Raw genomic sequence first — 13,622 nt, 5'->3', positions numbered from 1 at the left:
TGAAAGGACAGCGTATGTCCCCTGCTCATTTCAATAAATCTCACAGTTTGCTCTACATTATTTGTGCAGCGACTGATGCTAGCTACAATGTCATGAATTTTACATCAGTGCCATGTATATGTGATTTCCCCACTACGGTAGATCAAACAACCTGCTTGTTTACCTTTTACTCTGATTTGTCAGTAAATTTGCACTGTAGTACAGTATGTGAACATTTCTGCAGACAATTCAGTTCATCAGATTCTAGCACAAGTGTGGTTAAAACATCAGGTAGTTGCTTCCAAATTTCTTTCGCAATTGCAAGGTTACATCTCACAATTCTGACTTTTTTTATCAGAACTGCGAGATATAAACTTGCAATTAAAAAAAAAAAAGTCAGAATTGTGAGATATTGTCACTTATAAAGTCAGAATTGTGAGATATAAACTCGCAATTGAAAGAAAAGAGTCAATCTTTTTTTTTCCTCAGAATTGTACTTTTCAACTCACAATTGCGAGTTTTGGTCTCACAATTCTGACTTTCTTCTCATAATTCCAACTTTATTTCTTGCAATTGCAAGTTTATCTCTCACAATTCTGACTATATAACATCTCGGTTACGTATGTAACCCTCGTTCCCTGAAGGAGGGAACGGAGACGTCACGTCGGTGACCGACGAATTGGGATCTCGCGTAGCGAGACGAATCCACCTTGAGTGTAAACTAAATGAGCCAATGCACATTGGCATGCGATGATTGCATCCAGCTGCTGCTGATCACAGCGTGAGCATAAAAAGGCAGCCGTTGCAACGCATACCAGGTTTTCGCTGAGGAGCCGAGCCGGTGACCCGGCCTCTCGGCGGTGGTACAGCAGCCGTGGTGACGTGATGTGACGTCTCCATTCCCTCCTTCAGGGAACGAGGGTTACATACGTAACCGAGACTTTCCCTTTCAGTCGGTCACTCCGAGTCACGTCGGTGACCGACGAATTGGGATCCCTAACAAAGCGGCATGGATGCTGCCCCTTCCAGTGTCCTGTGCGAGCCGCCTGCTGCCCTTTGTGGTGTAGGATGGGGCTCGCAACAAGAAGACCAGTCACTGTTTTCATAGCACTACCCACTCAGTGAGACTGGATAACAGTAGAAAACGTACTCGTTCCACTTGGAACAGGAACGTTGCGGAAGCCCCATCCTTCCCAAAGGAGGTTTCAGAAGCACTTACACATATGATATCCGTTTAGGTGCATATGGAAGATTAGAGGTGATTGTAACCCTCATGGAAATGGCAGAAGTCTGCCGGGGAATCACGGGTATACCATGGACTTTACACATATGGGAACCACTTAGGCCTCTACATATGGAACCCAGCCCTCTACCGAATGAGGGCCTGGCGCTGGACGTTCCGTCACGTCTGGGTGCTGAGGGGACAGAAGAGCTCGACAGGACCTACAGTACGGACACTCTGGAGTAGTTTTAGCAAGCCGACACTAACCGGGGCCTCTCAGTGCCTCTAGCCGTTTGAGGTGAGAACACAGGAGGATACCGGCTCCACACGAAGGCTATAGAATCTAGCGAACGTGTTGGGGGTCGCCCAGCCCGCAGCTCTACAAATATCTGTCAGCGAGGTGCCACGAGCCAGTGCCCAGGAGGATACAACACTCCTAGTCGAGTGAGCTCGCAACCTGAGCGAGCAGGGCACACCCTGTGCCTGATAAGCCAGGGTGATGGCATCCACAATCCAGTGGGCCATCCTCTGCTTAGAGATTGCCTTCCCCTTCTGCCGGTCTCTGTAACAGACAAAGAGCTGGTCTGAGGTCCTAAAGCTTTGTGTCTGGTCTACGTAGCATCTCAAGGCTTGGACGGGACAGAGCAAAGCTAGGGCTGAGTCTGCCTCCTCCGGGGGCAGCGCTTGCAGGCTCACCACCTGATCCCTGAAGGGAGTAGTGGGAACCTTGGGCACATAGCCAGGCCGGGGCCTCAGGATTACTTGGGAATCAGCTGGCCCAAACTCTAGGCATGAATCACCGACCGAAAATGCGTGCTTGTCCCCTGCCTTCTTGATGGAGGCCAGTGCATAATTTTTCATTTAAGCAGGAGCAGAGTTTTCATTGAAAGAAACTTTAGCTCAACTTACTGCAAAGGCTCAAATGGGCCCTGTTGTAGTGTTTTAAGCACCAGAGACACAGGTCCCAAGAGGGTATAGAGGAGGGCCAGGGAGGATTTAACCTTCTGGCCTCCCTAAGGAACCTGATGATCAGATCATGCTTCCCTACCGACTTCCCTTCCACGGGGTCATGGTTAGCAGCAATCGCAGCGACATAGACTTTAAGGGTGGAGGGAGACAGCCTTCGCTCCAACCCTTGCTGCAAAAAGGAAAGCACGGCCCTGATCGGGCATCTCTGGGGGTCTTCTCGGTGAGACGAACACCACTCGATGAACAGGTTCCACTTCAAAGCGCAAGCGTGTCTCGTAGACGGTGCTCTCGCCGAAGTGATGGTGTCAACTACCTCTTGGGGTAGGTCACCTAGAACCTTTGCATCCCATCCAGGGACCAGACATGAAGTTTTCAGAGGTCTGGACGCGGGTGCCACAGGGTGCCCCGTCTCTGAGTCAGTAGATCCTTCCTCAGAGGAATCTGCCAGTGAGGGGCTGTCGCGAAGAGCATTAGTTCAGGGAACCAGGTCCGAGTGGGCCAATACGGCGCAACAAGCAGGACCTGCTCCTCGTCCTCCCTGACTTTGCACAGCATCTGTGCGAGAAGGCTCACTGGGGGAAACGCATACTTGCGCAGGTGCCAGTGTGCCAGTGTGCCAGTGCGTCCGCGCCGAGTGTTCCCTCGGTCAGGGAGTAGAACAACTGGCAGTGAGAGGTTTCTGGAGAGGCAAACAGGTCTACCTGAGTGGCTCTGAAACGTCTCCAAATTAACTGGACCGTCTGGGGATGGAGTCTCCATTCTCCCGGGAGCGTAGCTCGTGACAGCTCGTCAGCCATATGGTTGGAGGAGGTGGCGGGCGAGTTGCGACATGCGACGGGAGCGGAGACCACCTTGTCAGTTGATGTATGCAACGGTCGCCGTGTTGGCCCTCCTGCCCAGAGGAACGTAAGGTCTGACCACGGGGTGAAGGTTTGGAGACAGGCAGGCGTCCGCGCCGAGTGTTCCCTCGGTCAGGGAGTAGAACAACTGGCAGTGAGAGGTTTCTGGAGAGGCAAACAGGTCTACCTGAGTGGCTCTGAAACGTCTCCAAATTAACTGGACCGTCTGGGGATGGAGTCTCCATTCTCCCGGGAGCGTAGCTCGTGACAGCTCGTCAGCCATATGGTTGGAGGAGGTGGCGGGCGAGTTGCGACATGCGACGGGAGCGGAGACCACCTTGTCAGTTGATGCATGCAACGGTCGCCGTGTTGGCCCTCCTGCCCGGAGGAACGTAAGGTCTGACCACGGGGTGAAGGTTTGGAGACAGGCAGGTGTAACTTGGACCCGGTGAGTGCAGCGCTGCCACGCCCACCTCGGGACATGGCCATGAAGCCAGTGCTGGAGAGGTCTCATATGAAGCACCCTGTTACGTCCCCTGGTGGCATAGAGGTATGAGGAAGACGTACATAATAAAATGTAAACACAACCCTATAATTTTGGTCTGTGGAGAGTACTGGGGGAAAATGACACAAGGACAACTGACATAACAATAAGCGGTTCGCTTTATTTACAAAAGGGAATACAATTTACACAAATGAAAACACACCAACCAAAATCCTTATTTACAGCTATATACAAAGAAAGGAAAAATAAGGCTAATTTGGAAAGCCTCGGAGAATAAGAAAATGAGCAGTGCTAAACAAACAAAAATAACAAAAGCAGAACATTCACTAACTAATTCTCCACCCTCTAAACTAACTGAAAACAAAACCAGAAAATAAAGAAATCTTCGGCGTTCAACACGCCATACCTAAAGCTTCATATATATATATATATAGCTTTAATATATATATATAGCTTTAATTTTAATTGTAGTACTTTACCTTAAGCTTATTCATTAAATGAGTTAAATCCTCTGATTCTTTTACAATTTTCATGTAATACTGATACTATTTATTGTCCAAATGATTTTGGTTTCAGTTTACTGTAAAAGACCTGTTATGTCTAACGCTTACTTGAGTTTGTTGACATGATGTTTTGGTGCTCTGAAAGCCTGTCTGAAATTTCTCTCAGAGGAATCTTCATACACAAACCCTGTCTAAGTCACTGAATAAGTGGACAGCGTGGCAGCTATCTTCGGTGTCGGACACACAGCCGCTGATAGGTGCTCTGCTCACAGTCAGTTTGACTTTATTTTTCATGTGATGCAGAGCACAGAGACCTGTTATGCAGTCCATACACAGACACCCAGTGACCATGGCTTTCCACAAACACACACACACGCAAAAAAAATAACAATGACACTTTTATAATACAATAAATGGCACAACCACATAATCCAAGAAGAACAGCACTACAGAGTTCATGCATCGCTTATGAAACGTTCCTTTCCCTAGTGTGTCTAACAGAAGTCCTTCTACGTGTTTGCACAATGTAAGTCACGTGACATACTTCCCTTTCCTTTATCTCCGGGCTGGTGAAGTTTATGTCAGACAAGATGTTCTCTGTGTCGAACACAACAAGCAAGAAAGTGAACCACCACTAAAAAAACAGCATCAAACAAACTGGCACGGCCAACAAACACTCCAATCTCCTCCTCCTCTGTTCTCCATGGCGTCTTTTATCTTTTATCCACCAAAGAGCAGCTTCCACCCTCTCTGGGTCACCCATCCCGGGGCCTCTTGCTCTTTCGCTCACCGCCAGGTTTGACAGGGGCCTGGATGGGTCAGGTGGCCTGCCTACGCCCAGCTACATGGCGCTGCTTGTTGGAGGCTGCTGCGGATGCGGCGCGGACGCAGGGGGCAGGCTGGGGCGCTGTGGCCGGTGGACGGGTGGAGGCAGCAGCTGCCCGCCGGGGCAGGGTGTGACGACCCGATTCAGTCAGCTTCTGTGCAGCCGAGAGCTGCTGGACCAAGCTCTCGACCGCGTCGCTGAAGAGGCCGGTCTGGGACACAGGGGCATTAAACGCCGCATTGCGTGTAAGGCGGAGGCATCTTCTCCACAGGCCGTATAAGCATCGCCGTACAGGCCAGATGAGTACCTGCAGACCCGGGAGAAGAGGCACGGTTCGACCTGCTGGGTGGAGCCGGTATTGGGACACAATTGCATTGCAACAGACCGCTCCACCGGGAGGGCCCTTGTATACCCCCTAGCTGCACCACCGTCGAGGGTGGTGAGGGAGGAGGAACCAGCAGGTCGGTTTCCGGCAGTAAAAGGTGCCGTCCATGAGCTGGTGAGCTCCTCATGCACCTCCGGGAAGAAAGGCACTGAGGCGGGGCACTGAGAACCAGCGCGAGCCACCCTGATAAACCAATCGTCCAACCTCGAGGGCCCGGGACGCGGTGGAGGTTTCCACTCGAGCCCTACCCTCTCGGTGGCCCGGGAAATCCGATTCAGGCCTTGCCACTGTCCCGGAGGGCGGCAGTGCAGCTGAATCTTCCTCTCCAGAGAGGTCTCCCTCCGATGCAGTGATCGACATCCAGTCATCGGGAGGAGCACCGAAGGATACCGCTGGTACGCTCTTTGAAGAGGGCCCAGTGCGTTCCTTTGGCAGCTCAACTGGTTGCGAACCGCTAGAGGAGCGATGGTCCCCCGAGGGTTGGTTCCCTGAGGGGTTTGCCACCACTGTAACCCTCAGACCGCCCGTGCTACTGCCCAAAGTAGTCCATGCCTGGCAGCTGCCAGGACGAACACTAGATCGCGGCAGAAGAGAAGTTGGCTCTTTTAGGGAAATGCTCTTTTACGTGCAGAGACGCACAGGGGAAACGGCCATTTGCAGCACAACAGGGGGAAGTGGAGCCTGAAGTGCGCAACCCACTCGACACAGGAACGACCACCGCTGAAGCGCCGTCCGCCAACATAAAAAGCTCCAGAGAGCGCAGTAGACTCATCACACACGAAGCAGTTTGGGAGGAGCAGAACGATGTTGTCGCTCGGCTCCGAAGCGAAAAGCTGGTATGCGTTGCACCGGCTGACTTTTTATGCTCACGCTGTGATCAGCGGCAGCTGGATGCAATCATTGCATGCCAATGTGCAGTGGCTCGTTTAGTTTACACTCAAAGTGGATTGGTCTCTCTAAGCGAGATCCCAGTTTGTCGGTCACCGACGTGACTCGGAGTGACCGACTGAAAGGAAACTCGCTGTTCTGAATTGCAAGATGTAAACTCTGAATTGCAAGAAAAACGTCAGAACTCTGTCCTGCAATTTTGACTTTATAACTCGCAATTGCAAGTTTATATCATGCAATTCTGAGAAAACAGTCAGAATTGTGAGATGTAAACTCGCAATTGCAAAAAAAAAAAAGTCTGAATTGTTAGATAAAAAATCTCAATGACCTTTTTTAATTTTTTTATTCAGTGTTTGTAGCAGACTTCTATAGGTAATAAAGCAAAGCAGACGGAAATAATCTACTTTATGCTGGATGAAGTGCATCTGTAACAGCAAGAAATAACAATAATACTTTAGTGTTAACCCAGGTAACAGATTGCTGCAGAACAAGCTAATGAGTTAATCAATGAAACCAATTTCACACAGCCAGATTACTACAACTACATCTGTAGTTGAGTTTGCGCCTCTCTCACATGAAAACATGGCTCATTTTGCATGATGGGACAGACTAATCATGCTAGTGTTTTGTTTAAATAAAGCCAATGAAAAAAAACACCTGATTGATGACCCATCTGTGATCGGACAGAAATTTAAAGACATGCATGTGACAAAAAAACTGTGTTGCTTTACAAATGTTTTATGTGATAGTTGCTCAAAACCTGTTTGTTTCAACTCCAGCTCCATTCCAGGGTCTTCATAATACAATTTATGCCAAGAGTCAGTCGCACAGCTCACTTGTGATGCTTTGGGGTAAAAATGGACTGTCTCTGATATTTCTGTGATAAGCTAATAGACAGAAGAAAGTCATAAAATAATAAGAATTTTCCCAATGCGTCCTGAATTAAATTTTAATGTTCTTTCATGACATAATTACATCTGACTGCCTGAAACCTAATGAAAAACTGTTTTATTAACAAGACTTCACTTTTCAAATGATATTCACTTTTCTTGTGTATTAAATGAAGAAACACTGCAACAATGCAAGCCTAATGTCAACTATGTTGTGCTGTGCTTAGAATCCTTTACCTAATTTTGTTACCGGTCAAAAATGACTGGTCTTTTAAAAATTGTTTGTAGTTGTGGTATATTAGCATCAAATCTTGGATTCAATCTTTGTCAATTAGTTTTCTTTCAATTAGCACGGGTTGTGTATTTAGTTTTGGAACTGATTGATCGTGTGCCTCGTTGATCTGAGTTTATGCACATCAGATTTGAGTGAAAAAAGCATTATTTTTTGTGGGTAATTTTGGCAATATTCACTCAAACACTGAGGTGCATAAGCTCAGATAAATGAAGGCCTACCATCAGTTCCAAAAAATAAATACAAAACCTGTGCTAATTAAAAGAAATGAAGCCGATAAAAAGATTGAACCACATATTTGTGGGAATATAACATAATGAGAAATTTATAGGCAACTTTTTTGGGGAAGTTGTTTTACCCTGTGTGAGCAAAGTCAAGTTTTAGTCCAATGCAATAAAATTTTTCAGGAAAAAGAAAATCCTCTATAGGTCAAAATGACCGGAACATAATGGTTAATATAGGTTTTTACCAGGTTATATCAGGATTTTTAAATGATCAAATATCAAATTGAAAGATGTTGCATAGTTTGTCATTGTATTGTAATGTTGTAAGACACTAATAGTGGAATCTTGTATTGTAAGCCATTTTTACTATGCATTTATGTGAAAATAGCATTTAATGCTTTAACAAAAATACCCCCCAAAATGCATGCTTATTATAATTTGCACTGTGCATTCCTGTCTTTCAGGCTGGATCTTAGTGCTAGGTTTTGTTTTTTTGCACTGAATTACTGTGTGCAAAAGTGGTGTTTAATGAATTCACCCCACAGAGTTCTACAGAATTATACATGCTCATAAAATGACACAGTGATGCATGCAGCACATTTTGCCCCAAACAACAGTTCCAAAGTCCTGCCCCATATTTATTTGCACAGAGAGAGTCGGCCGTTCTAGCGCCCATAATGACCCCAGGCCTCATAAACCACAGACAGAGGTCTGGAGGCTCGACCAAAACCTGCTCATGATGTCCAGTTAATTCTCACAAATTTATGAAGTGTCTCATTGGTCGCAGACACACCATATATCCCCTCACAAACCCATTCACAGCCTTACCAGCTGTCTGAACCAGCCAACTCATGTCACTCACTATTACTCTTAATTGCAACTTTATGTCAGCATTTTAAGCTCTGTTGTCTGCAGTTTTACTGAGATATTCTGTATATATAAAAAAATCACACACAAGCAAAGCTTAAAGGAATGGATTATTCAAAATAATAATTATGTTATCATTTACTTACTCTCATGTCTTTCGGAACTTGTATGTCTTTCTGTCTTTTAATCTGAAATAAACATTTTGAACAATGAACTGGTTGCTCTTTTCCATGCTAATTCTGTGCAGTGAATGAGGTTTGAAGCTTCAATAGAACACAAAGGTATCATATTACTTCACTATATTACAAGTCTTCTGAAGTCATATGATAGTTTTGTAAGAACAAACTAAATTTCAGTATTCACTAGTCATTTAAGTGACCAGATAAATTAATCAGTGAGTTGAACTCAAACTGTCTAATTCATGAACGAATTATATTAACTAAAATTATTAACACTTTAGATTAGGGAGTACATATTCACTATTTTCCCTCAATAAACGCTTAGTAATTGTCTTATTGATAGCAAGTAAGGTAGGGATTTAAAATTTGGCCATGCAGAAAATATGAAAATGAAAACAAATTAAAAATATTAATAAATACCTCTATAAATATCTGTAAATAAATAAATATTCTCTCTTGAACTCTGATGAATGTGCAAAAGGTGGATGACCAGATGTTCAGTGGATAATGATTTGTTTGTGTGTGTGTGTGTGCATGTTTATGTGGTTTATGAGGACACAAATTTGTATAATAACATGGGTATGACATAGGTATTACAACGAGAAGGTGATTTATGAGGACATTTTCAGTGTCCCCGTAATTCAAAAGGCTTATAAATAATTCAGAATGAGTTTTTTTGAAAATCTAAAATTGCAGAAAGTTTCCTGTGAGGGGTAGGTTTTGGGGTAGGGTTGGTGTTGTCACAGTGTCTGGTCGTGGTGCCCTGGACTGGCCACTTGAGGGCACTCTCCCGGTTTTATGTTATATGTGTTGAACTCCATTTCCCATAGTCCCTTGCTTGTCATTCTGTTCTGATCATTAGCACCTGGTTATCAGTTCCGATCATGTTCACCTGTTATCAATTACTCATTATCCCTCTATATATACCATGCTCACTCTGTCTGTGTTTGCTGCTAGATTGTGTATTGTCTTCTGAGTTCTTAGTTCTTAGTGTTTCCTGTTCTCTCTGTGTTGTATTACCTTTTGCCACGTTTTAGTTCTGTTTTGTTGATTTGTGTTCTGATCATTAGCACCTGGTTATCAGTTCCGATCATGTTCACCTGTTATCAATTACTCATTATCCCTCTATATATACCATGCTCACTCTGTCTGTGTTTGCTGCTAGATTGTGTATTGTCTTCTGAGTTCTTAGTTGTCTCATGTTTTCTGTGTTTCCTGTTCTCTCTGTGTTGTATTACCTTTTGCCACGTTTTAGTTCTGTTTTGTTGATTTGTTACTTTCATTAAACTGCACATGGATCTTACCTTGTTTTCCCTGGCACTCCGTGACAGAATCTAGCAGCCATTACAAGATCCAGCAGCTAGGCTGGGCTTATTGGAGTGTGGACCATGGACATTCGTATTGTTCCTCCTACTTCGAAGGAGCTCAAGGCTCGGCTCCGGATGTTGGCGAATCTTCGCCAACAGGGGATGGAGATTGGAGGTTTCGCTCAGTCCTTTTGGAACCTTGCGGTGGGGATGGGACTTTATGACTCTGATTTAAAGACGATTTTTAATGATTGCTTAGACAACCCCGTGCCTCCTCGGGAGATGGATGGGCTTAAGTTTCTTGACTTTTGGGGTCTCATGGAGTATCTCCGTTACCGCAACTTGGTATTGTCATGTCGGTCTGAGTCCCTTGCAGTGCCCCCGGAGATGCCAGAGCCCGCTCCAGTCCGGGAGCTCACAGAGCCCACCACCTCTATCCTTCAGACTCCCACTAAGCGGCGGAGGGTGAGAAGGAAGACAGGAAAGCCCACTCCAGAGCCCGCTCACAGAGCCCGCTCCAGTCCGGGAGCTCACAGAGCCCGCTCCAGAGCCGGCTCCATTTCCCATAGTCCCGCTCCAGTCCGGGAGCTCACAGAGCCCGCTCCAGTCCGGGAGCTCACAGAGCCCGCTCCAGAGCCCGCTTCAGTCCGGGAGCTCACGGGGACCGTTGCGAAGCAATCGGCTGGTCCTGTTGCAGCCATTGAGGCTGTTACTAACCTCTCTCTGCTCTTTTTTTCAGTTTCTCCTGAGTTGCTGAGGATTCCGATTCCGCTCTGGTTGCCCGCCGGGGTTTTGGTTTTGCAGGAGCCTCACTGGCTCATTCCTCCAGCTCCGTCCTGGCTATCTGCTGGGGTTCCTGTATGGTTGGGGTCCTGCTGGTTCGTCCTGCCAGCCCCGCCTTGGCTTTCCACCCTGCCGGTTCTGCTCTTAGACCCTGGTCTACCTCTGTTCCCTGACCCCCTTCCTTGGCATGGTCCTGGCCCGCCATCCCTCCCCTGGTCCACCTCAGTTCGACCTCTCTCCTGAACTTTTATGTTTTCTGGTGGAGCGTCTGGTATCCGCTCCGTAGAGGGGGGGTAATGTCACAGTGTCTGGTTGTGGTGCCCTGGACTGGCCACTTGAGGGCACTCTCCCGTTTTTATGTTATATGTGTTGAACTCCATTTCCCATAGTCCCTTGCTTGTCATTCTGTTCTGATCATTAGCACCTGGTTATCAGTTCCGATCATGTTCACCTGTTATCAATTACTCATTATCCCTCTATATACTGTATGTGTGTGTGTGTATATATATATATATATACCATGCTCACTCTGTCTGTGTTTGCTGCTAGATTGTGTATTGTCTTCTGAGTTCTTAATTGTCATGTTTTTCGTGTTCCCTGTTCTCTCTGTGTTGGATTACCTTTTGCCACGTTTTGTTGATTTGTTACTTTCATTAAACTGCACATGGATCTTACCCTGGCATTCCGTGACAGTTGTAGGGCAATAGAAAATACGGTTTGTACAGTATAAAACCATTACGCCTATGGAGAGTCCCCATAAACTATAAAAACAAACCTGTGTGTGTGGTTTCAGAAAGCAGAACTAGTTTCAGAAATATAAAAAAAATTGTCATTTTGATGGGGCCCAGACCTCATTTACTTTTTTTATATTATTTAAAAAGTTGACCTGTGGAACAACATATGGGTTAAATAATGACACAATTTTCATTTTTGGGTGAACTAGCCATATCTGTGTAAAAACTGAACATACATGGCAGAGTGTTTGTAGAACCAAGTCATGTATTGTACTGGGAGGAGAACCAAAAACTGATAACTCATTAGCCTAATTTCCCACTATAGTATGAACACTGCCTGCCACTTTGTTGCTCTGTTAAATAGTCACCTATTAAGAGCCTCTGTGCACTGCACACTACAATCTCTTCCACCTGCTTCAAACTGGCAGTCTTTCTACAAACTGACAGAAATCCAAAAAGAACAGAATCAGGGCCTTAGCAAAACATGGTGCATCTTATTAGCTCAGCACTTTGTTTGTTAGCATAACTAAGCACAGTTAGCACACACTGATATTGTGAAACACCTCAGTCCAGCCTTGGTTGTGAGTAGATGAAGCTGAACTCATGGCCCTACAGGGTTTCTGGGTGAAGCAATGAATAGGATAACATTACTGAATAGCATAAGGCTAAATGAGCCTAGAGGTGATTTGTTGAATGCTCACCTCCAAGGGTCTTTGGCAATATAGATCTCAGTTTTATATTAAGGGGCTTGATTTGCATTTTAATGGTCTGTGTCAGGACTGCAGTTGGCCTCCAGCTATTCTGTTATGGCCTAAGAATCTAATGAAATATGCAAAATAGTACACATCATAAAACACAGTGCACATCACAACCGGACCAAACACCATTGCTCGTACATCATTATTTGCATAGAATATTTACAATAGCAGAGAAAGAGTATTAATTTTATTCTGAATTTTAAGCTGAACAAAGGAAAGATTTCTGTGGAAGCCCGTTTCCACCACGGAATAAAAATAAAAAAGGTAATTGTGACTTTTTATCTCACAATTCAGACTTTTTTTTTCTCAGAATTGTGTGATATAAACTCAGTTGTGACTTTTTTTTTCTCCGATTTACGTGATAAAAACTCTAAATTGTGATTTATAATGTCAGAATGGCATGATTTACTCACAATTCTGACTTTATTTCTCATAATTGCGAGTTTATATTTGGACCTTTTTTGCAATACTGACTTTCTAAATAGCAAATGTGAGTTTATATCACGTAACTCTGAGACAAGAAGTCAAAACTGTGAGGAAAAAGAGTTTGAATTGTGAGATAAAAACTCGTAATGGCGAGAAAAGTCAGAATTGCGAATTTATATCTCAATTGCTAATTTGCATCATGGAATTCTGAGAAAAAAAGTCAAAATTGCGAGTTGTGAACTCGAAGAAGTCAGAATTGTTAGATAAAAAGTCACAACTTTTCTTATTTTTTATTCAGTGGCAGAAATGGGCTTCCATAGATTTCTGTGAATTTTGTGAGGTGAAAATAATCTTCAGTTATTCATTCAGTGTCTCAGTTCCAATGTTAAGATAATTTTTCAGTCATTGCTGATCTGCGAAAACCATGTGAGATTTTACTGAAGCTATAATCTGACACCTGAGGCTTGGGGAAAATCGAATCTTTCTCACTATATTAGATAACACTTCTCCCTGTGAGCTACATTAGAATCCTGAACTAATATCCAAACGTAAGCTCCATACAATATAATACATGCATTATGTACAGCGTATTTATGAGGCTGCGCACAGGCACACAGGACACCCCCGCCACCAATAAGCAAGGGCCCCTAACAGCGTTATGAGCCAATTATGTTATGGTTAAATTAGACTATCTAGAATGATTTTACTCTGCATAGAAGCCACATCAAATTGAAAAATAATATTGCGATGCTTTAATGCTACACAGAGGTGCAGTATCACAATGCTACCTAAATGAAGACAGAAATTCTAGAAAGATGAGGAGATTTCAGTACATAATTGGCAAAGTACAGAGAAAATATTTGAAGGAGTCCAAAATAACCAAACATGACATGATAATTTGAGGATGGAGCCCTGTTATGTTTTTTGGGGTGTCTAGAGGACATACTGAGTCAATGACAATTAAAGAAAAGTAGAAATGTAGTTTAAAACACGTGACAAGTTTTTATTTCCATGGCAAAATTATTTAGAATTAGAATTAGAATATA

The sequence above is a fragment of the Sinocyclocheilus grahami genome, unplaced genomic scaffold (assembly GCF_001515645.1).
Source record: "Sinocyclocheilus grahami isolate Dianchi unplaced genomic scaffold, SAMN03320097.WGS_v1.1 scaffold1133.1, whole genome shotgun sequence".
In the NCBI taxonomy this organism is placed as follows: domain Eukaryota; kingdom Metazoa; phylum Chordata; class Actinopteri; order Cypriniformes; family Cyprinidae; genus Sinocyclocheilus; species Sinocyclocheilus grahami.
The sequence above is the reverse complement of the archived record's forward strand: the minus strand, read 5'-3'. Positions refer to the sequence as shown.